Genomic DNA, 24,511 nt, shown 5'->3' on the forward strand with positions numbered 1-24,511 from the left:
GGACAAGCTGCACAGTCTATATCACGCCTCACCAAAGAACCAGAGATAATTATATCACTGTGCACAGAGCGTTGACCAGCATCTTTTGTCATAGGACATGTCCTCGCTGTTCGCTGGGTAGCTTCAAGTGAAAGTTCTTTCCAGTGCACCTAGAGCTACAAAGTCCTCCATGTGCACTTTTCTTCTGCAGCTAATGGTGTGAGCAGGGATTCAACAGAGAGAGCAAAATTCAAAGGACTCTATGATGTTCTCACCTCTGTATCCTTTGTTTTTTAATCTTGGAGTCACGTATGATGCCCTCACAGAGCTCAGTTATCTGTCAAGAATGCTTCAGAGGTGAGACATGACATTGCCTAAAACAGAGAAGCTGTTGGCCAGACAGATTTGAGTGTTTGAATCCATGGCGTCATCATCAGGGCTGTACACAGAAGCTGTTCTTCAAGCTCAGAAATAAAAGTTTTTCAAAAATGGAGCTCTTCATGAAAATGAGAGAATAGTGAAGATTAATGCAGGGCAGTTTTTTTGCAGCATGGCAGAAAATATAAAAAGTAGGACTCCACCAACCTCCTCCCATGTCAGCACTCAAAGCTCCTTGCATAGACATGAAGACCAGCTGATCAATTATATGATGGTTCTTCAGCCAAACAAATGTTTGGCTGAAGAACCATCATATATATACATATATATACAGAATGGTGAAGCAGAGTTGCTCCATTTGTGTGACAGGCTGAAAGTAGAGAGAAGAGGAAGTATCCAGGGATTTTGGGAATACAAGGAGCTAAGGGGATTCAGGACACTGGTAGGCCTGAAGCCCTTTCTGAAGCTGTGAACACTATTGCTGTGTCTACCAGTGAATGTGAGCGAGCCTTCAGCAACATGAAGGACATTCTTTCTGCTAAAAGGAACTCCCTTGCAATAAGCAGGGTTTCAAACCGGATTTATTCTGAAACGCAACGAGCCACCATTAAAGCAGGTCAATCCACACGGTTACGTGCGATGGCTGGCAAAAGGAAGAAGATCTGCTGATGAGAGGGCTTGTGAAGTACCAAACCAATCAAGCAAAGAAGAAATCAAGACCTGCTGGATCCTTCCTTAAGTAAGCTGATATCTTAATTCTAATGTAGGTCATCATTGTTATCTTATTTTTTAGATGAAGGCTACTGTTTAAGATTAATGATTAATATGTAACATTTTCAACATTATACTGTATGTGCAAAATCTGCTGACATATTTCAATTTTTTAAAGTAATAAACGGGGCACTTATAAATTCCTGATGGTATTACATTTTCCCACATTCATGGCTGACATTTTCTGCTTCTTTTCGCTTTCTCTTTCAGCCTCTGCCATCTCCTATCCATATCTGCCCCTGTTGTGTGATGAAGGTGGAGACAGACAGCTTGTTTTTGTTGCCTTTCAGGAGACTCCACGTTCCAAGTTCAGGCCTGATGACTTTTTGTATTTCACATATTTTCGCATACAGTTTATGTTACCTGATGGACAATTTGTTAAATGTTTGTGTAGAGACCCTGTATATGACTGGTCAGTACACTGAGTTTTTGAAGATATTGACATATATTCAGATAAAAGGTAAGATAATATTACTAAATTGGCATGGGTTGGTTGAGGCCAGGCCTAATACTGAGAAAATATGTATTTTTCTGAAGGAAACTTTTCCAGTAATACGCTTATTGGAAACTTACGTCTAAAAGGGACTTATCACGTCTTTATGTTTTTAACAATCTTTTATATCTTTATTTCAAAATGTTATTTTTCATGTCCACGTTAACACCATGAGGCTTGAAGGTAATAAAAGTGGCTTTATGACACTTTGAATTCAGCTCATGTGGATTTGATTTAGGACTGGCTTAGTTCTTTTGCTCTTTAGATTAATAGATAGATCTCTATAAAAATATTACCCATGTTAGGGTTAGGGTTAACTCTAGGGCTGACATTAATTGGATCTGCAGCCTTATTCCGATTCAGTCTCTCCAGTTGCTGCTGTGAATAGCAATGATAAAGGTTAATAAACCGTAACAGTCCAGAAAAGCAGGATCAGAATGGAACAGAAGGAAAAAAAAAATCAGCAACTGGATCTATAATGATGCAGTGCAAAAACCCCTCCATGTTTCAAGCAACACAGCAGAGGATCTGTTTGCTTTTCTTCTTGTTCTAATAGGAGCAGTAACAGCCAGCCAGTAGCACACGCAATTTCTGAACCTCTTTAGCACCCGATATCCATTGCAATTTTTTTTTTGTGCAAGCAATTTAGCGCCCCCAATTTGGGATCTTTGAAGATCAGGCCCTTGGTTTTTCTGCAATAACCACGATATCACCTGTGGGCGGGTCGAAGTTGTAGACAATAGAAGCAACCAGTGCTGTATAGAGTTATGAGACTCTATTGTAAGAAGACAAATGTACAGTATAAACATTATTTATGTAGTGATTATGAATCTGAGAATATTATTTAATATTTAATATTAATATTTTAATATTTTATCAAATAATATTTCGGTCTGTTAAGGGTTGTCCTGTGGATACCAGCCCAGTAAGGTGATGGTATTAGGACAAAATAGAAAGGTGTGAGCCAAGCTCTGACATTATTTGTCACGGAGTGACATTTTGGACCTTGTCTTATGGTTTCTGTGATGGTTTATTTTGTCTAGATGTTTCTAACATGTTTATTAGTCTGTTTTGCTCCTGCTACCGCCTCCTGGTGTTTTGTTGTTTTCCTCCTCATCGTTATTCCCTTTCTGTGTTTTTATTCTGTTCTGTCTAGCTTAGTTCTTTATGTTTAGTTTCTAGTGTTCCAGTTCTTCTTCCTGTTAGGTCAGCTTGAGTTATTGTTTACTTTTATTCTAGTCCTCTGCTTCATTCTCAGTTTGTTCTTTCAGTGTTTGTTTGTTTGTTTACTTGTAGTCAGGGTTTTTTTATGGTTTCCTTTTGCTTAGGCCTTAGGTTCTTGTTATTCTTCTGTTCCTTCCAGTTCCTCTGTTTCATTTACCTCTTGGTTATTCTAGATTTCTTATGTTTTGGTTTAGTCTATTGTTCTGCTTAGGTCTTTGTTTCTCTTTATTGGTTAATCAGTTCCACCAGTCCCTTCAGCCTCCCTGTCTCCTTGCCACACCTGTTCTGTGTCTCTTTGATTATCTGCCCTTTGTTCTCCTCTCACATCTCCCTGTATATTAGTTTGTCTGTGCTCTTTGTTCCCTGCTGGTTCCTCTGTTTGTTCACACTCTGTTCTGCCTGTTCATTCACGCTCGCAACCCTCGTCCTTGCCATGTTCCTGCAGTGTCAGTAAGTTGTTTTGAATTCAGACTCTGGTCAGTACCTGCAGTGTGTTTTTGTTACGGTTTTGATATTTTGAATGAACTGAAGACTAATTGAAATGCTGTGCCCGAGCTCTTGTTTGCGCTTCTGTCCACACCAAAACCTCATTGTGACATTATTGAACAGCAAAAACTCTGCACACACATGGAATGAATTCACACAATTTCTTAAAATACAAGAATTTATTAACAAAAATAAGTCAACTCAAAGTCAAACATATTTCAATCAACAAACTCTTTATTATGCTAAAACAATCCAACTAAACTACCAAGCAGAATTAAAGAATAACGAAGACTCATGGGCTATGTTCAATATAAACAAGTTGATTAAAGATGATTGAAAACCATGATCGAAAGAGTGATGTAATATTACCATGCAATGTTATTTATGTTGAGAACCAAGGATTATCTTGAAGAATCTGGAAGTGACGTGAAGTTAGTCTTGGAACTAACTTAGACAACCATTCACAATGCAAGATCAGATAAAATATTATTTTAATAACATAATGTTTTAAGAATGATCTGCTGAATAAAACCAATCTTCTGGATGACTAATTCTCAACGGGGTCTCATTAGCTGCCTTTATTTATAAAATAATATTTAAAGAAATATTATTAAGGGAATATTTTGGAAAAGACCAAATCTTTCAGGAGAAATGGGGCTTAATGGTGTTTACTTAGTTATCAGATTTAGTAAAATAATGTTTAGGGACTATTATTTACTAGCTTGAAAACTAACAACCTTTCTGTTAAATATAATTGGGCAGCAAGCACCTTACTTGTTAGCAGTTGAAGCTAACAAAGGAGGCTGATAGCTTAGCACCAGAATCAAACACACACCTTTAAAAATACCATCAACAAAAGGGTTAAAATGCATAAGCGTGTACGCCGCGTTATGGCCGATCTTCTGTGTTTAAAATCACCCTTTAAATAAAGTTTGTCTTAACTTTAAAAACCCACAAACAAAACCAAACTTCATAAAATGAAAAACGTTTAGATCATTTCAATCTAAATCACTTCTATATTATTCTGCCCAAACCTAACCTCTTATGAACGTGTTGAGGAGTTGTCTGGGCGACGATGAAGTTTGAAGAAACGTCCACAGTCATCAAGCAGTTAGCTTCCAGCTAACCACTGCACGTTACCACGGGATGCAGATCCTGTTGTCGTCCTTTCAGACTGGGGAAAAAGTGAAGTGACATTGTATGCCGTCCTTCAGGGGCCAATCCTGCAAGGAGTAAGCCACAGAGATCATCTCCACAATCCAACATACCAACAGCTGTCTAGAAAGGGCCTGACCCTTCTGAGAGCCAGCATAACAAACAAAGAGACAGTCAGTCCGACAAATGGGTGCCGAGGAGCGGACATACGCCTCAAGCGCTCGGACAGGGCAAAGAGGCTCAGAGGGGGCACCAGGATTAAATCGGGAAAGCCGGAGCGGCAGCACACTGCCAGCCACTGCAGGCACCTTAGGAACAAAGGAAGCGTTAGTCCACAACGTAACACCGGAGCCATTCGGATTCCACTAACAACATGGTTCAGACACAGACAGAGCATGCAATTCCCCCACCTGTTTGGCAGAAACCATGGCCAACAGGAAGGTGGTTTTCAGGGAGAGCCACTTGAGGTCCGCCCCCGTAACGGGCTCAAAAGGGGGAGACTGAAGGGCCGCAAGCACCAGCGATAAATCCCACGTAGGGGCCACAGGGCGCCTGGGTCGACACAAGCGCCTGGCACCCTTCAGAAACAGCACGACATCCCCATGCCGGCCAACAGAGCAACCACCAAACCCAACATGCCAACGGGAAATGGCTGCCACATACACCTTCAAGGTGGAAGGGGATCGCCCCAGATCCAGCAACTCCTGAAGGAAGGACAGTAAATGGGAAACAGGACATCGAATAGGGTCCAGTCCCTTACCACGGCACCAGCCAGCAAAGATCGCCCACTTAGCACCATATGCGGCCCGCGTGGACGGTGCCCATGTGCCAGTCATGGTCTGTCCAACCCTGCCCCCATAATGGGAGAAGGCAGAGCCAGCACCTGTAGAGGCCAAAGCCAGAGTTTCAGGCGGCCCGGATCGGAGAATCCAGCTCTCCATCTGAGAGAGGAGGTCTCTCCTGGTGGGAGGTGCATTGGCGAGCTGGAGCAGAGCCTGCGCAGCAAAGGAAACCAGGGCCTCCCCGGCCAAAAGGGGGCTCGAGCTTCTACCAGCAGAAGCTCATGCCTGTCCTGAAAAGCCCTCAGAAGCGTCTGGGGGATCAGGGGAAATGGAGGAAAGGTGTAGAGAAGGGTCCGGGGCCACTCGTGCGCCACAGCCCAGAGGACTGGCACTATCCATCAGGGAAAACCAGAGGGGACAGTGAACCGCATCTCTTGAGGCTAACAGGTCCACAAACCGTGGAGCCCTGCCAGGACGGAAGCTCGGAAGCATGGCCAGAATATAGCCGACGTGCCGAGGAGAAGGACAGGCGGTCATGGAATCAGAATCTAGAACAACGCCTAAGAAAATAGTCACCTCGGAGGGGATCAGGCTGCTCTACTCCAGGTTCACTCTCAAACCCAGCTGACGTATGTGGGCGAGCACCGTCCGGGTGTCTTGGATTGCCTGATCGCGGGTTACCGCACAAATTATCCAGTCATCCAAATAGGGCAGGATCCGCAGTCCCCGTGCAGGGGGGAAAGGGCCGCTGCCACACACCGGGTTTAACACCCGAGGAGAAAGGGAAAGACCAAAGGGAAGAGCCCGGAACTGGAAGGGCCTCCCGTGAAAGGAAAAGCGGAGAAACCGCCAATGATCCGGAGCAATGGAGACATGAAAATAGGCGTCCTTCAGGTTGATAGCTGTGAACCAGTCTCCCGGGGAGATCGCTTGCAGGACCTCCTGGGTGGTCAACATGTGGAAAGGCATAACCTTGAGGAAAGTGTTCAGTGTCCAGTCTTCTAGGGAACTAGAAAATAAACTGAATAAAAAACCCCTGGATCCCGCAGGGGGTCCACTGGAACAATCGCACCCTTGGCCAGCAAGTTGCAGATCTCCTGGTCCAGGGCCTGAGCCTTCATCAGGTCGCAGATGACCGTCATCTTAGCTCGGCTGAGGATAGGAGGCTGGTGGCGAAACTGAAGACGGTAGCCCCGGGACAGAGTGGACAACACCACAGAGTCATGAACAGCCCAATAACTGAGCTGGCCCGGGGAAAAAAACCCGAACGCCGGCTCCAGAACATCACCGGCGGGCCCCCTGGCCCCCAGAGGGCCTGGGGAAATGCTGACCGGGCCCAAACCCTGGACCCCACCATGGTCCCCTTGGGCCCTAGCTGATCTCGGTCTAGGAGCTTTGCTCGTGGAACCCAAGAAAGGGACAGGATGGGGGAGGGAAATCCGGAACGAGCCCCCAGCTGCCCCAGCAGCAACTGGCCGGCGGGGAGGTCTATGGAGACTCGCCAGCTGCTGCCGTGTTCTTGAGGCCTGGGCTGTATGCTCCAAGGCCTCCAGCACGGCGGAACCAAAGAGTTCCCCTGGAACCACAGGAAGAGCCCTCAGCTTTCTCCTGCAAGGCTCGGTTAGGGGCAATTGCGCCAGCCACACCTGGTGCCAAGCATGGACCAGCGTAGAGAGCGTGCGTCCAAGCTCCTGCGTCATCAGGGCAAAGGCCTGCAGAAATGCATTCAACAAGCCCTGAGTCGACTGGTCCAAGGGAACTGACTCCAACGAACAAGAGAGGCCCAACCTTAGATGGGAGAGTGAGTTCCCGATGCGGCCCATCCGGGTCGTAGGCCCTACACAGCAAATTGTCTGTGACACGGCATTGCGGTGTCATGGACAAGGGGCATTAGGCCTCAACGCCTAATAGGGAGGAACGATGAAGGAGGCAATGGCAGACTCGACAGGGGGCATGCAGCCCAACCCAAACTTGGGCGCCTCCTGCATGGTAGCCAGGGCCCTGCCATCCGCTGTCGGTCGGGAAAAGGCCCTTGTGTCCATTCAGCAAGCATGCAGCTCCTGGACGTACTTCGCTGAGAGAGGAACAACAAAGGCAGCCTTGGCATCACGACACCTAAAGAAGGCGCTAGATGGAGCAGGCTGGGCCAGGGGAACGTCCAGCTGCAAACAGCCCAGAGCCGTTTTAATAGCTGCAGACACCGGTTCCCCCACACCTCCTAGAGAGGCACCGGAGCCCGAACCTGAGGTCCGGGAGCCCAATTCCAGAAAGGCCTCTCGAAAGAGGGTGCCTGAGGCCGCAACCGAAATAACATCATCCTAGCAATGCGAGGACCTGCCCTGTTCAGGAGGGGAAGACTCACTGCAGCCACCATCCACCCAGAGAGACTGAAGGAGGGCCTTCACCTGGGCCAGCTCTGTAGAAAGCTGGTCCTCTCTAGTGGACAGTCCCAGGGGCCTGCGCCGGTTGGCTCGAGCAGAGGAAAACGCCACCAGCGAGCCAAATCAAAGCGAGCAGCAAACTACTGCCGAAGAAAGTAAATAGACTCAACACAAGCAGAAAACGCCACCGGCGAGTCAGACAATCAGGAATAGCAACGTATAAAGGAATGAACGGACTCAGCACGAGCAGAATCGCTACCGGCGAGCCAAACAAACTTACCAGAAACCCTGGAAGAAAAGGTAACTTGCGCAGCCTCTGGAGGGCAGAACCATCCGCAGCTCCGACCACAAACGATCACGAGGCTCCCGGCAGCAAGCAGCAAGAGAAACGAGGAACAAACAAACACAAGTCAACACCTGCATTCATCAACCTGCGCGCAAGAAGAAGGAAGGGACTGGGCTCCCGGTGTCATGTGACTATATAGACTCACGTGAGCCACCGGTAGGTCACATGTGACCATGTTGTTATTAATTTCTCGACCTGCGCATGCGCAAGAATGATCATTCAGTGCTTGAAGCACTGCCTCTGGCGGTCAGTAGGGATGAAATAGAAATATGTTTACAAAAACACACTAAACACCCATTGTATAACTAGTTTCTGTTACACTCTCGGACGCTGAAATAAAATGAAAACATACCATTGTTCTTGCACAGAGTCAGTGTCTCATTAGGATTAATTGTAGTTTATGGATGCTCTCTTTTAACATTAAAAGAAACACTGCGCACAGCTCAGCAAGCTCCACTGCCTCTCTACCACGCTGTGTAACTCCGATTGTTGATAACTCATGCTTGGTTCCCAAAACTGGTGGAAATGCGCATTTATGCTCAACAAAACACCAAAGTTCAAAGACACGCGAACTAAACCTTTTCAAAAACGAGAGTTCCTGCGGTGGAGAAATGTTAAATGTGCCCATACGTTTGCACCTTAAACATGTCCACAAGCTTCCCAACATGAAGCGGGCAAGGTACCAGCTGGGTACATGAGTTTCTTATAATGTTTAGTGATAAATACTTTTTAAAATAAGCGTCTTGAATACAGCAAGCTGAAAGGTTAATGCTTTGTGGTTGACTTTAAAAGACTACAGCATGTATTTTCTCACTAATGCCAAAAGGTCTTAGGTGTCGTCCTCAGATCGGTTCCTAATGCACTCTTTCACCTACTGACTCACTCTGCTGCCACAGATTTGCAGATTATCACCCTTGGAGTAAATGGCCTGTTCCCTAATACTGATCACACTGGAGCTCTGGCACCTGAAGTTGTTTTTTATGAGCTGCACCGGTGGTATTGTAAAATTATATTATAAACCCCATGAATTGCTGTTCATGCTTTTGCCTCCTCCCACTCCTGTACAGAATGGATAAGGATTATTTTGTGTTTACAAGTTCATATAGACCAGATGTGAATGTTAATGTGCTTCTATGATTGCTATTACTCCTTCAGAGGTGCTGCTGGGGGACAGTGTAGTTGGGTGAAAAAAAGGAGAAAGAGAGAAGTGTAAGAGCAAGATGTGAGCTGTTGCCTAACAGCGGCAAATGACGGGTGGGGGGGGGGGACTCTGGCTGCCACTCGCATTGGGCAGGGATCTTTCAAGGAGCGTGAGGTTTCACACACACACACATGGTTGCCTGATGATACTGATTTACATAGGTTGGTTATAGAGGTCATAATACACTTAGAAGGTGCCTCCGTAGTTTTACCAGGCACGTATCTCCATACACAGAACCCAGCTTTTAAAAGAATGCCTATGTTTTCTATGATGGTGATGGGTGAAGAAATTTCTTTTGTTGTTGATTCGGGAGCGGCACACTCTGTTTTATCAGCTAAATGTATCAAAGAGCAGCCAAAACTAAGTGGTTGTTATGCTCATTCTGTCTCTGCTTCAGGTGAAACAGTTAGGGAAAGTTTTTCTGTTCCTCTAAAGTGTTCCACTCCGCAGGGAGTACAGTTAAAACATTCTTTTTTGGTGTCTCCTTTGTGTCCTTTAAATTTGACGGGTAGAGATTTGATGTGCAGATTGATTATTGCTATTACTTCAAACCCTGATGGACTGACAGTTCACACTCAGAAGGACTTTGACTATGACTACACTGCAGTACATTGGGCTCCAGATCAACCCTTATATGCATATGAGTGGAAGCTTCCAGTTGGTCCTATACCTCAACATTTTGTCACATTGGCAGTAAATGCTGTGACACCTGACAGTGATATAATGGCTGCAGATGATCTGCATTGTACTTCATATATATCTGATGGACCAGATTTAGACTATGAGGACAGTTGGTACAAAATTACAAATGAGAGAGTGCACCTCTCTGACATGTACTGGACTGATCACACAGCAGCTTTATCTGTGACTTTGACCTCTCAACAGCAGCATTTCTTTCAAGTTTCTGGTTCGGCGGAGCATCTATCATTGGCCAAGTCTGAAAATATGGAATGGAAAGATGTGGGGTTTTTTGTTAGGTGTCCCATATGTGTTTGTGTCTCCTTCTCAAAATGCTTTCAAAAGACATTGTCCCACTGTTGTCTGTAATCGTACAGTGCAGCTTTCACATTTCACATTCACATCTATTTTTAGCTACTGCTTCTTTTGCGGACGCAGATCTTGCAAAGCTGCCTGATTCATGGGCTGCTCACAAATATGATGTTGGTCTTCTTACAGATTGTGAGCCAGTTGTTATTATTCCTAAATCAAACTACAGGCCATGTCAGAAACAATACTTATTAAAAAATGAGGCTTTGGAGTGGATTCTTCCTGTTTTTGATTCCCTCCTTAAAGTTGAGGTAATTGTACCCTGTCCAAATTCACCTGTGAGAACATCGTTGTTCCCTGTAAAAGAAAATTAGGCCCCCTGGGGTACCTGACAAATGGAGATTTGTCATGGACCTTCAGGCTGTCAACCAGTCTGTTGTGGCCCGCGCGCCATCAGTTCCGAACCCTTCTACAATTTTGTCACAAATTCCGCCAGAAGCTAAATATTTTTCAGTGATAGACATGGCAAATGCATTTTTTCTGTCCCTGTACACAAGGACAGTCAGTATTAGTTTGCTTTTGAGTTTAATGGGAAGCCATATTGTTTTACCCGTCTTTGTCAGGGCTACACTGAGAGTCCGACTATTTTTAACACAGCTCTGAAGGACTCTCTGGCTGATGTGACTCTGTCTCCTGGAACTGTCCTTACACAGTATGTTGATGATTTATTATTATCAGCAGGATCCGCGGATCAATGTAGGAATGACACCTTAAAACTTCTTCAACATCTTCATAAAAAGGGTCACAAAGTTTCAAAATCTAAAATGCAGTTTGTGGAAGAAGAAGTGACATTTCTTGGTCATGTTCTCTCACATAAAAGCAGAAAACTGACCCCTCAGCGCATTGTAGCAGTTCTGAAAATCCCAAAACCTGTCACAAAGAAACAAATGATGTTATTTTTGGGTATGACAGGCTATTGCAGAGCTCACATTCTGAATTACTCTGAGTTGGAAGCGCCATTGGCAAGTTTAATATATGGGCAGAGTCTGGCAGCTGCAGACAAAATTCAATGGACAGATGAGGCAGAACTGCCTTTCATTGATTTAAAAACAGCCCTGTATTCTGCGCCAGCATTGGCTTTACCAAACTCTGACAAGCCATTTATTCAAATGGTGGATGAAAAATCTGGTTTCATGTCATCTGTGTTGTTGCAATTCCATGGTGATAAATTGCAACCTGTGGCTTATTATTCCAGTAAGCTTGATGCAGTTGCAGCCGGCTTACCTGGTTGTTTGCGCGCTATTGCTGCAGCTGAGAAAGCAGTGTTAGCGTCACGTGACATTGTTGGATATAATCCACTGACAGTTTTTGTTCCACATTCTGTTTCTATCATCCTCCTGGAAAAAAAGACATCTCATCTATCAGCAGCAAGGTGGTTTAGGTATACCTCAATATCACTGGATATGACTAACATTACAATTAAACGTTGTAACACTTTAAACCCAGCCACACTTCTGCCTACTGAGGAGGATGGTGAGAGTCATGACTGTGCAGCTGTGTTAAATGTTGTTTGTACCCCTCGTCCTGACTTGCAAGACACCCCTTTGTCTAACCCTGATCTTGTTTTGTACATAGATGGGTCTTCCTCCCATTCTGCTGTGGGATTGAATCAAGTAGGGTTTGCAGTGGGCTCCGACTCAACTGTTTTGCGCTCAGGTCCTTTGCCGGCGCACTACTCTGCTCAAACAGCTGAATTAATTGCTCTAACTGAGGCTTGCAAGTTGGCAGAAGGAAAGACTGTGACTATTTACACAGATTAGAGATATTGTTTTGGAGTGGTGCATCATTTTGGGGCATTGTGGAAACATCGCTCCTTTTTGAAATTGGATGGAAAACCTATTTTGAATGCTAGACAAGTGTCTGATCTTTTGGATGCTATTTTGTTACCCGCGCATTTGGCTGTAGTTAAGTGTGCTGCGCACACAGGACAGCCTGATTCTGTTTCAAGGGGTAATGCAGCAGCGGACTCGGCAGCAAAGGCTGCGGCTTTGAGGCCTTTCCCCTCAGATGAAACGTTTCTTTTTCTGACTGATCCGCATGCTGTCACTGTTCCTGAAATGCAATCTTTTGCTACTCCACAGGAAAAAGAAAAACGGCGAAAAGCTGGCTGTATCTTTAACAGCAGTTCTGGCTGGCATTTTTCTGATGGTAGACCATGCCTGCCTAAACATTTTTTTCCCTGGTTTGCTAAATGGACGCACGGATTGGATCATGTGTCCAAAGGGAGAATGCTGGATATGGTTAAAAAATATTGGTATACACATGGGTTTTCAGTGGTAGCTGAAAATTATTGTAAAAGATGTTTGATATGTGCTTCTCACAACCCCTCGAGGGTTCTTGAACAATTACAAGCAGCACATTTGCCTCCACAGTTCCCATTTCAGCATTTGATGATGGATTTAATTGAGTTGACACCTGCTGAAGGGAAGAAATATCGTTTGGTGGTTGTGGCATGTTTTCTAAATATGTTGAAGCGTTTCCAACAAAACATGCAGACAGCAGTGCTGTTGCAAAATCTTTGTGGACAGAGATTCTTCCCCGTTGGGGGGTCCCAGAGGTGATTTCCAGTAATAACGGGACACATTTTGTTAACAAAGCTTTGCAGTAAATTAGTAGGCTTCTAGGTTTCCAGTTAAAGACACATTGTGCTTACCACCCACAATCAGGTGGAGCAGTAGAACAAGAAAATGGAAAAATAAAGAATAAATTGGCTAAATGCTGTGACGAAACAAGGTTGTCCGGGCCAAAAGCTCTCCCTCTGGTTCTTATGTATATGCGGATGAGAAATAGATCCCGAGCTAATTTGAGTCCTTTTGAAATCCTTTTTGGGAGACCTGCAAATACCGAGGGAAGACCGAGCACTAACCTAAGCACACTAACAACTGCTCATTTTGAACATTCCATGTTGGAATATTGTAAGGTTCTGTCATGTTCTCTCTCTCTATCCCATCAGACGGTGAAAGCTGCCTTACCCCCAGTAACTGACAGTCCCCTGCACCAGTTCCAGCCAGGACAGTGGGTGCTGATTAGGGACACCAGGAGACGTCACTGGAGAGACAAACGGTGGAGAGGTCCGTTTCAAATTCTGCTTCTGGTTCTGAATCCCCTGCCTAGAGGGGCTTCCAACCACCGAACCCCTGTACCAGACTGGTAACAGGGCAGCTTGAAGCGCAGAAGCCACTCAGGAGAGGCAGCAGGATTTTTTTTATTTTGTTTATGATTTGTTTTCTCTGAAAAAAAAAAAGGAAAAAAAACTATTCGCTTTCAGTACCAGAAGAAAGGACATTCCACTTCATGGTCACGATGCAGCTGTATGGAAGATGGTCTGTTCTGATGCTGGTGATTGGTATTGCAAGTATTTTTATTACTCCTGTGTTTATTTGGGAAAAGGTACAGCAAAGACAATTTGTGACTAATCTGAATAATTACGCCAATAATACTCATCAGCTGATTTGATGAGAGATTCTTCACTTCTCTGACTACCATAATCATGCTGATAATGTCTGGTGGCAACTGATGCATCAAACTGTGAGGAAGGTTTCACTGTTCTGACCAAGGAGCAGCAGGCTAGAAGAACTATGAGTTTGCAAAATAGAATGGCTTTGGATTACCTGTTAGCTGACAGGGGTGGTGTTTGTCATTTAATTGGGGAACAATGTTGCACTTTTATTCCTGATGTGTCTAACAACATGACAAGTATCCATGATAAATTACAAGAGTTGCTGATGACTCAACAGAAAGAAAATATGGGTTCCTCTTGGAATCCTTGGTTCTGGTTCATTACTGGTGGTTGGACATCCTGGTTAATAAAGATTGGAGTAATTCTTTTATTTTTATTTTTGATTTTGATTTTTCTTTCATGTTGCATTATTCCAATGGTTAAAAGAATGGTAAAGAGACTGATTAATGTTTCCATGCTGACAGTTGATATGAATGTAGACTTAATTTCTGTTTGTAATGACTATGGTGATTCTGCATTTGAGATAACAGACGGTATGGATGAGGATGGATTTTATATTGCCTAAGATGCTATGATGATGTAATAACTCTAAACTGTTTGGGGAGTTAATACTGATGTTCAGCATTCTAGTGGTATAAATAGAGATTTGGAGATTTATTATTTTAAAGTGTTGTTATCCTTCTTATTTCAACCTTTGTTTTGCTAGTAATTTGAGAACATTAGATCTTAGAGAAAAGACCATGGGAATAACACATGTATTTGTTGTATATTATTTTCTTAGTTTTACTTTGAGTATAATCTTGGGTGATGGTTTTGTAGAATTTTCCTTTAGTTATGTGATTATCTTGTGATCAGAAGAAAGGAGTGTTGTGGAAAATTCTTTTAATGCTCTGACCTTCTTTTTACCCCTCTCCCCTATGACCTCTGTGTTTGGTTACTTAGAGTAGATGGGTTCTAAATTCATTATCAGGAGAGTTTATGGTTAACACTCCCTGAAGTGTTGTATCTCAAGGGATGGTAGATGGGTGCCCTCATAAATAACTTTGTTACCTCTGACCCGGGGAGGGGTCTAGGGGCTATATTTCCAAACTCTTTTAAGTTGATAGAACACCCACATACAGGTATAAATACTGTCTGTAAATTCTGTTTGGGGCTCTGCTTCACTGACTAGCTCAGTGACAGGGTCTTCAAACGCTGTATACCTTTGAATAAACTTATAAAGACAAAGTCCGGTCTTTCTCTTGTTAATGAGTTGTCTTCTCTCCCACTTTGATTAGAATATCCACAACAGAGCAGTTTGGCAGAAATGAAACAAGCTGTCATCATCGTCTCCAGTGTTTGATACTAACACAACTCATTGGCAACAAAGATGAGTACCAGGTCTGCCGCCTATCCTGCAATATGCTGGTGAGCCACCTGTTACTTTTGTAACTTGGTGGAAACTTCAATTAAATTCAGTTTCAGTTCAGTTCAATTTAGTTTAATTTATATAGTGCCAATCCAATTCACAACACATGTCATCTCAAGGCACTTCAATCAAATCATACAGATTTTAAGTCAGATACATACATATCATTTAATCCTAACTATCAAACAGTGCAGTCAGATTCAGTTTATTATTCAAATTGGTTATAAAAAAATCAATCTAAGGAAACCCAGCAGATTGCATTGAGTCACTGACTTGCCGCAGTCACTGACTCATTTAATGATAAATGCTACGGGAGATGCATGACCAGACACGAGATAACTCATAGTTTTGCTTCATTGCTCAGGACCTAGATGTTCTACGCTAAATCAATTAGGCTGCTTGCTGAAGCCATGTGGCCACTTTAACCCCTTTTCCACCCAAAGCCACATAATTTAAAGGCCCAAGAATTGTTTTATCCAGGCAATAGGAATTCCAGGAAATGGTTTGTGTTCTGTTCTATTGCTTAGAAGAACGGACCATTTATTTAAATCAGTCTAATGACGTGTGGAGAAGTTGTGAAGAAAATTGCACTACACCTTCAGTCCCGCAAATGGCATTATTCCATTTAAAAGATAATTAGCTGGGCGCGGCGCTAATCGTGTAGGGGTTAAGCACGCGACCATATACAGAGGCTACAGCCCTGGAAGCAGCTGTCCCGAGTTCGAGTCCCGGACCCGGCGACATTTGCCGAATGTCTCCCCCTCTCTTTATCCCTCTTTCCTGTCTACCTACTGTCAAAAAGTTAATAAAGGCCACTAGTGCCGAAAAAATATCTTAAAAAAAAAAAAAAAAGATAATTAGCTAATAAATATTTTTTGTTTCAAGTGAGGGGCTGCACGGTGGCCTGTTGGTAGCACTGTTGCCTTGCAGCAAGAAGGTCTGGGTATTGATTCCCGACTGGGGGTCTTTCTGCATGGAGTTTACATGTTCTCCCTGTGCATGTGTGGGATCTCACCCAGTACTCTGGCTTCCTCTCACAGTCCAAAGACATGCCTGTTAGGTTAATTGGTCTCTCTAAATTGCCCTTAGGTGTATGACTGAGTGTGTGCATGGTTGTTTGTGTGTTGCCCTGCGATGGACTGCCGACCTGTCCAGTGTGTACCCTGCCTCTCACCCATAGACTGCTGGAGAGAGGCACCAGCTTCCCCGCAACCCACTACGGGATAAGCTGTAGAAAATGACTGACTGACTGACTGTTTCAAATGATAATATATGATGAGCAGCTTTAGAGGTAAACAGTTGATTAATTGGGGCCTGCCATAGCAATGCATGGCAGGCACCTATTATTATTCACCTGGTCAAAACCTATCTCCGTTAATGCAGCCCGAACCGCAGCGCGCACCCCCACAATATATACATCAAAACGTCCGGCTCGGTCCCGGGAGGTGTGCTATTACTTTTATTGGCGTTTCGAGTTACCATGGCAACGTAATTAACGAAAACCCCCCCCCCCCCCAAATCCCCATAGGAATGAATGGAGTCAGGGGTGGAGGAATCCTCAAAATTCACTGTTTTTGAGGCTCTACTGTATCGCCATACTTTCACCTAGAAACACAGTTTGACTTTCAGTTTATAGAAAAATCCGCCGGCTTTTCGGAAGTGAAAACGGTTTGTTGATAACTGCTACGGTTTCTCTAAAATTACACTCCAAGCGACACAAAGTTTGCAAGAAAATCACACTCTGGAGATGGCAGTTTAACTAGTGTACAAAGGAGATTTTTTCAGGAAAAAATTATTTTTAACTGGCACTCACGGCCACAGATTTTGCTCTAAAGTCACAATTTTCAGTCAGTTCGTAGGGCCGGGCCTCTGCTTTCACACAATAACTTCAACATTGTTCTAGGTCTCATAGTTTTCTGTCAAAACCCCCTCGATCGCCAAGAGTCAGCAGATTTCTGTAGGCCTTCTCCCATGTATTTTCAATGACAGTTTGACCAGTAATCCATGAGTGACACCATGTCTTTCCATACTCCTATTTTATACTGTAAATGACATAGAGCTATGAAAATCTCCATGATTGGGGACGAGGGATGGCTTTCGCCCATAGTTTAACAATTATTCAAATACCATGTACGGTTTCCGAGATATTAGACTTTGTTCGGGAGCATGTTCAGGCGTTTTTGTCTTTTTTGCCATTTTCCCTCTCTTTTCACCCAGTGTTGTGTCTTTATTATTATATTTTCACTAATAAAGGATGAATATTAATGTTCCCCTGTCCGTGCTGATAAAAACGGTCCAAGAATGACATCGATCGCCCCTACGGTTTCCGAGTTATGGCCAGTAGTTCGGGAGCATGCACCTCCATGTTATAAAGCCTAGACCAGGGGAGACACAGAGTGAGGTGCTGCGTGAGTGAGAAACAGCAGGTGTCAAGTTATACTGACGCTCTTTGCTGATTGGCTGATTCCTTCCTCACTGTTCTATTTATAGCTCTGTGTATCTCCTACTGTATATGTCTGGATGTGATTCTGTCTTTCTTTCTGCCTCTCTGTGTCTCACACACACCCACACACACACACACACACACACACACACATACACACACACACACCGACACACACATGCATGGATTACTATCTTTCTGAGGACTTTGCATTGACTTTCATTGATTTTCATTCATTTCTATGGCTTAAACATGACCCGACCCCTAACCCTTTGTCCATCTTCATAGGAGGCAACTACATGGCGGACATTTTGTGCATGTACTGCTGTTTCAACACCCAGACAACTGTGATTAACCCTAAAGGGCAATTTCTTTCATCAACCCTCCATGCTTACTAATGATTATTTAAAGCTTATAATAACATACACAATGGTTTTACAATAGCAAGCAGGTTCTATATAACTAATAGAAATAACCCAGACCTGAAAGGACAACCATGCTTGATTTTCAAAATAAGACAAAACCTGCTCTACAAAATAAAAGCCTTTAAACAATAGATGATTGCAGGAGTGGGCTTCACACTACTGTTGGAGCTCCCCCAGTGATGGGAATGGGACTATGCTGGTCCTTTGAAACAGCCTTACTGAAACTTCCAAAATAAAAGCCTCAGTCTTCCAGAGTTACTATGGATTTTGTGAGCTGACAAGAGCATGAAAAATGATTTTTAAATAGCAAGCGGGTTCTATTTAACTAATGGAACTAACCCAGACCTGAAAGTACAACCATGCTGGACTTTCAAAATAAGACAAAACATGCTCTACAAAATAAAAGCCTTTGCATTTTGAACAATAGATCATTTCAGAACTGGGCTTCACACTAATATTGGAGCTCACCCAGTGTTGGCCTTTTAAAATAAGGCTTACTGAAAATTTCAAAATAAAAGCCTCAGTCTTCCAGAGTTACTAGTAATATTTTAAGCTGATAATAGCATAGACAATGAATTTTAATAAAAATAGCAAGCTCCGGTCCCAGAAGCACGCACCAAGAGGCAGGCCCCATCTAAATTTCTTCCGAAATTTTCTAGTTCCTTCTATTATTCCTTAAGTTGCTCTGGGTCCATAAGCAGGAAATGTTTAAATCATTACCAACATGTAATGTTTTACCAACCTGCATTAAGCCACACTTTTTGCTTCACCACTGCTCGATTCATTTGTAAACCCTGCTAAACACTGATTAACACGCTTTTTCTTTTGTTATCATCAAGTCTCAAACTCATCAGATAACAAAAAAAAAATGTTTTTTAGTAAAATAATTTATTTATTAGAATAAAAAACAGATAATCAGTCCAGAAGTATGGGGAATTAGTACTTTGTCTAATCATAAGCAAATATTTATATAAAATAGAAGATGCATAGACGCAAAATGGAGTAGAGGATGGAAGGACATCAGGGTGAAGAGGATCACTGGGAGCTTTTGGGAAACAGCATCCATACCTGGAATAGTGGTCTCTTGTCCTGCAGAGTTGTCTGCATAAAACTATGAGAAATAAAGGTTTACATGACAAGACAATCTTAGGGAAATGTGTATTTTTTATTTACATAGAAATTTTAAAGTGCTCTGATCTGTGGTGAAACAGTCTCTAACGTCAATATTAACTTTAAATATGAAAGATTTCAGGCAAAAAATATTACATTTTACATACTGGTACTTGCTGTTATTCACCACATACCTACTGATGTATCCGTGAGGCTGTGGGCAGTGTGATTGTATGTGTACTTTTCCATTTGTCCACAGGGTGGCTCTAGACAGGCGTACTACACAGGTGTTTGACATCTGTCATCAAGGGGAGCTTAAAGAGCACCAACATGGCAGATACGTCTTCAACAACACCCAATTACCCATTTCGGTGAGAGAAAGCACGGTCTACCCTAACTCTCCACACCAACATTGTACCATTCCGGCTCGGCCAGGCCATCAGGTCGAACTCAGGATTCACGGCCACACATTCACATGTCAATCTGTATCCTGTCAGAAGTAGGGTTGGCTTACCAGACCTATAGACAAAAGCGAGCCATAGACGGATATACCCTTGCAGGACCACAGATACAACCTGACTACTAGATAGTCTGCCAGTGGAAGTTGGTGTGGAAGGGGTTGGAACCTGGATTGCCTTACCCATCACCCATTTATCAAACTCTGCTCAAAGGACGAGTGAACAGAGCTGAAGAAGCAGATCAACTGGAATTAGCAGTTTATTCCCGAGGATAACCATGCCAAGGATGCATTCAGACATGATTCCTCTCAGCTATTTAGCTACTTTTAATGCCCAAGACGAAGAGCCTCCCAACGACCCTGACAACACAAGTCCCTCTACTCGACCCAAGCTATGGAAACAGATAAAGATTATGGATAAAGCGTCTTGTTTAAAGACTTTTCTTAGGCTTTTTGTTTTGCTTATCGGTATTATTCTTTTGTTAATTATACTTTACCGAGCTGGAGTGGGACCATGGAACTTAACCCATGTTAAGGTCACTCATGGTTCTTGAAAATATGCCAACCAAAGTTGCTGGAACACAACCTCTCTGAACGTCTTTTTGCCTTGGACAGAATACCCTCCCGTAAAGAACCAGTCTGTGTTCTTTCATTAACCCTAACCCTTTCTCATCGTGCTTCAAGGATATGTAAAACTAATCTTTGGCCATTTCTGGATACGCAGATGGGAAGTGCCGTTGTCTCTGTTTGCGTCCTATCTTATGGGTAAGGTTAACATTAACTGGAAGAGAAGCCTGATGGTAGCACTGGGGCTCTGTGTCGACACCATTGCCTCAGTGCTGGTGATACTGCTGAGCAGACCTCATACCACCCGTCGCACACCTTCTAAGATATTATCTGCAATAATGGAGGTGCTCTTAGCTCTTGGCGTCATCGCATATTTAGGGCAACTAACTCTCTCTTTCAAAAAACAAGGCAAATGGATTTGGCTTGCAAAACTAGCTAGCTTGGTGGCTTGGAGCTTAGGATGGGGAGTACTCTCTCTCCTTTATTGGCTACAACTCACTTCTAATCTTCCCATTATGGTTTTGGCCTATGACCTCTCTTCCTTGACACTGCTGCTTCCCCCAACGCCTCGTCAAGTGACACCCAACTTCCACCTTTTCGCTCCCCTTGGCTGGCCGCCCAGAGATGGAACAGATAAGTAGTCTAGCACTACAGTCTCAATTCTGCTGGCTAGAAACGCATACTTCTATATGTAGTTCAGTCTCTTCATTTAGTCTTCAACCCTGGAAGTGATTATCCAGGGTTAGCATTATGTTCCTGAAATTTCTACTTACAGGCCTCCAATATATCTCTCCAGGACATAGCCTCCTGTTCCAGATGTGGAATTTCAGCCTCAGTGCTCAGATACCTGTGGGTTATGCCTGAGGCACACTGGTGTCACCACTGTCTCTCTATCGCTGTTGACTATGCTACAGTGACTAGTGTTTTCTGCATTGAGGGTCCTGGGGATCTTCCCTATATCTCCATGACCATGAGCCAAACTCTTCAGACACGATACAAGGTGACCTGGACATCGGCATTTGGGGCTGCTGCGCACACCTTTAGAATAAAGACACAGCCATGGGGAATGTATCTCCCCATCATCAGTGACATCTGGGAAGATCCTAAAGATTGATTCTGGTTGCCCACCCTGCATCTACTCGACAGGAGGATTGTTGCTATTGGCACCCATAGCTCCCCTGATTCGCCTCCTCCAGGCACTGACGACAAAGGATGCCAGGTGTCAATCACTACTGCAGAGGGCAGCACTCAAACCTCTGTCACCACCAATACCGTGACCTGTCAAACCTCTGCCGGTGATGACGAAGAGCAACACCAGCCTGCCTCAATGGAGGAGCTAATCTCCCAGACTTCTGCAACAGGTGATGCCATGCGACACGAGAAGGGTCCTCCACAATTGTCTGATGGCTTGATGGCCGAGGTCATGTCGGCAATCCCTCTTCAACACTTCTCCCCCCCTCTGTCCTTACCCCCAATGCTCTCGCCTCTGCATAGCCCTGTTGACACCATCTCACATGGATGGCAGCAACTCCGTGCTGCTGAGGGGTCTACCTCACCACCTGTCCTCCAGAAGGAGTCTGTGGGACTTTGGGCATGCATACAGTCTGATCTCAAGAAGGGGGTGTCAAAATAAGGTGAGATCTTTCTATGTAATCCATACAACATTCATTAAATCCATAAAAATTACAATAAATATCCCTTTGTGTAATCCATGCAACAATTCTTAAAATACACAGTTGAAGCAGTAGAGTGAAACAAGTATATTCTCATATTCTGGGACTGAGAGACTGGAGAGGCCTGTGTGGAGTCACATATTAACTGTCTTATTGTCATGGAGTGACATTTTGGACTTGTTGGTGTATTTTGTAATTTTGATTCTCCTTATGGCTCTTTGTTTATTTCTTAAGTTATTGTTTCTATGTTCCCCTCTAGTTTCTCTGTTTACATAGTTATTCTAGTTCTTTATTTCCTCCTCTGATTTATTCACTTGCTTAGTTTGTGTTTTCTGTTTCAGTCCTTTCACCCATCCTCAGCCTTTGTATTTGTTTCACCTGTTCCTTGTCACACCTGTTCCCTGTTTCTTTGATTACCTGCCTTTTGTTCCCCTCTCTGTGCTCTGTGTATATTAGTTGTTCTGTTTGTTTATTTCCTGGCTGGTTCCTTGTTTCTATGTCGGTGATGTCTATGCTTCGTTTATGCTACGTTTCTATGCTACGTTTCTATGTCTATGCTTTGTTCATGCTTCGTTTATGCTACGCTTTGGATAGCTATGCTTCGTTTGGACTATGCTATGCCTTGCTATGAGTACCTGCAGGTTTGCGCAAGTTTTGATCTAGTCCTTGTTTCATCCCTGCTGTGTGTTTTGTTACCTTTTGGACTTTTATGAATAAACAAGGAAGTAACTATGATGCAGCTACCAAGCTCTTGTCTGCGCTTTGGTCCGACCCACAGTCCTTCCCCGATATTAGGAACCAGCCAAAAAGAGGACCAAGCAGAACCAGAGATGATTACCTTGTTTGAGTATTTGCGACGTGCCGTGGAGAAGAGCGCACGTCAGGATCAGGAGGAGAGAGAGCAGCGGTCACCGTTTTGGGGCACAAGACTGGCTAGGCCTCTTCCGGGTACCGGTCCGCTGCGTCACACACCCTCTCCTCATCCCCGGAGTAAGTCACTAGCTCCAGTCTACTTTTCCTCCTCGTTTTTGGAGCCAGAGTTGCCTGCAGCACATTCTCCCAGTTCGGAGCCTGCCCCATCTCGTCGGAGATGTCGCCGGCGCCGCAAGCAGTCCGCAGCAGCAGCAACGCCTGAGCTCGTCACGTCCACTGCTGCAGCAACAGTAGCGCCTGAGCTCTTCACGTCCGCAGTAGCAGCTGCAGCAGCAGCAGTGCCTGAGCTTGCCATTTCCGCAGCAGCAGTAGCAGCACCTGAGCTCGTCATGCCCTCTGCTGGTCTCCGGTCGTCGGTACGACCTCCTGCTCTGCCATGGGTTCAGGCCGGGTTGCAGGAGATCAAAAAGGAACTTATGAAGTCATGTTGCCTAGAGTGTGTTCCTCACTTGACTATCAATCCTCAGGATCTGGTTGACGTGCACACTATCTTACTAGATAAGTTTCTTGCAGAGGGATGGCTAGACGCTCCAGCTCCACTCTCCGCTAGAGGTCCCTTCGATCCTCTTCTTATGGCCGTTAAGGCAGCCATGCCTCTGGACTCACAGCATGCAGCTAAGCCTACAGAGCCTCAGCCGGCCGCCGCCGGATCTACAGAGCCTCAGCCGGCCGTCGCCGGATCTACAGAGCCTCAGCCGGCCGCCGCCGGATCAACAGAGCCTCAGCCGGCCGTCGCCGGATCTACGGAACCTCAGCCGGTCGTCGCCGGATCTACGGAGCCTCAGCCGGCCGTCGCCGGGTCTACAGAGCCTCGTCTTGACACGGAGGAGCCCGTGGGCGGGCTGCCTCCATTCACACACCATGCTTCGGTGGAGCCCATGGATGGGCTGTCTCCAAGACCTGGTCCTGAGCACCTGCTCAGTTTCCTCTGGGGGGTGTTACTGGAGATACGGACTGACTTTTTGACTTTGTTTGACTCTTTGCCTGACTCTTTGCCTGACTCTTTGCCTGACTCTTTGTCTGACTCTTTGCCTCACTCTTTGCCTGACTCTTTGCCTGACTCTTTGCCTGACTCCGAACCGGACGCCAGGGCCAAGTCTTCAGGGTTTCTGCCTGGGTCCAAGTTGGACGCCAGGGCCAAGTCTTTAGGGTTTCTGCCTGGGTCCAAGTTGGACGCCAGGGCCAAGTCTCTGAGGATCTCGCCACGTCATACACTGCTTGACTCCTCGCTTCGTGGGTTTGCCTGGCATCTCCGCTGTCGGACTCCAAGCAGCCTGCATCCTCGCCGCAGACCTCCGAGGCGCCTGCATCCTCGCCGCAGACCTCCGAGACATTGGCTCCTTCATCGCTGGCTACTTCGTCACTGCCGGCCCCCGGATCATCAACCACTTCGCTGGCTACTTCGTCACTGCCGGCCTCCGGATCATCAACCACTTCGATGGCTACTTCGTCACTGCCGGCCTCCGGATCATCAACCACTTCGATGGCTACTTCGTCACTGCCGGCCTCCGGATCATCAACCACTTCGATGGCTACTTCGTCACTGCCGGCCTCCGGATCATCAACCACTTCGATGGCTACTTCGTCATTGCCGGCCTCCGGATCATCAACCACTTCGCTGGCTACTTCGTCGCAGGCCTCCGGATCATCGGCCTCCTGGATTTTGTTATGCGCCCCTGGAGATTATGGTCTTTGGTTTTGTTGTTTTGTTTATTGGGAGTTATTTTTGTTTTGGACTCTGGCCCTCCTCCCAAGGCCCCCCTCCACCCACCCTGGTTTGTGTTTTGGACTC

At 44.8% G+C, this 24,511-nt stretch overlaps 1 long non-coding RNA gene across 1 annotated transcript; it reads left to right on the forward strand.

Annotated features, from left to right (window-relative positions):
• The first annotated feature begins 957 nt into the window (after nt 1-957).
• On the forward strand, nt 958-13,464 carry LOC124872270. The gene is made up of 3 exons (XR_007039237.1): nt 958-1,096; nt 1,339-1,435; nt 13,197-13,464. It is a non-coding gene; the product is annotated as an uncharacterized LOC124872270 (long non-coding RNA).
• Nucleotides 13,465-24,511: the final 11,047 nt, after the last annotated feature.

This window comes from Girardinichthys multiradiatus, chromosome 8 (assembly GCF_021462225.1).
Source record: "Girardinichthys multiradiatus isolate DD_20200921_A chromosome 8, DD_fGirMul_XY1, whole genome shotgun sequence".
Classification (NCBI taxonomy): domain Eukaryota; kingdom Metazoa; phylum Chordata; class Actinopteri; order Cyprinodontiformes; family Goodeidae; genus Girardinichthys; species Girardinichthys multiradiatus.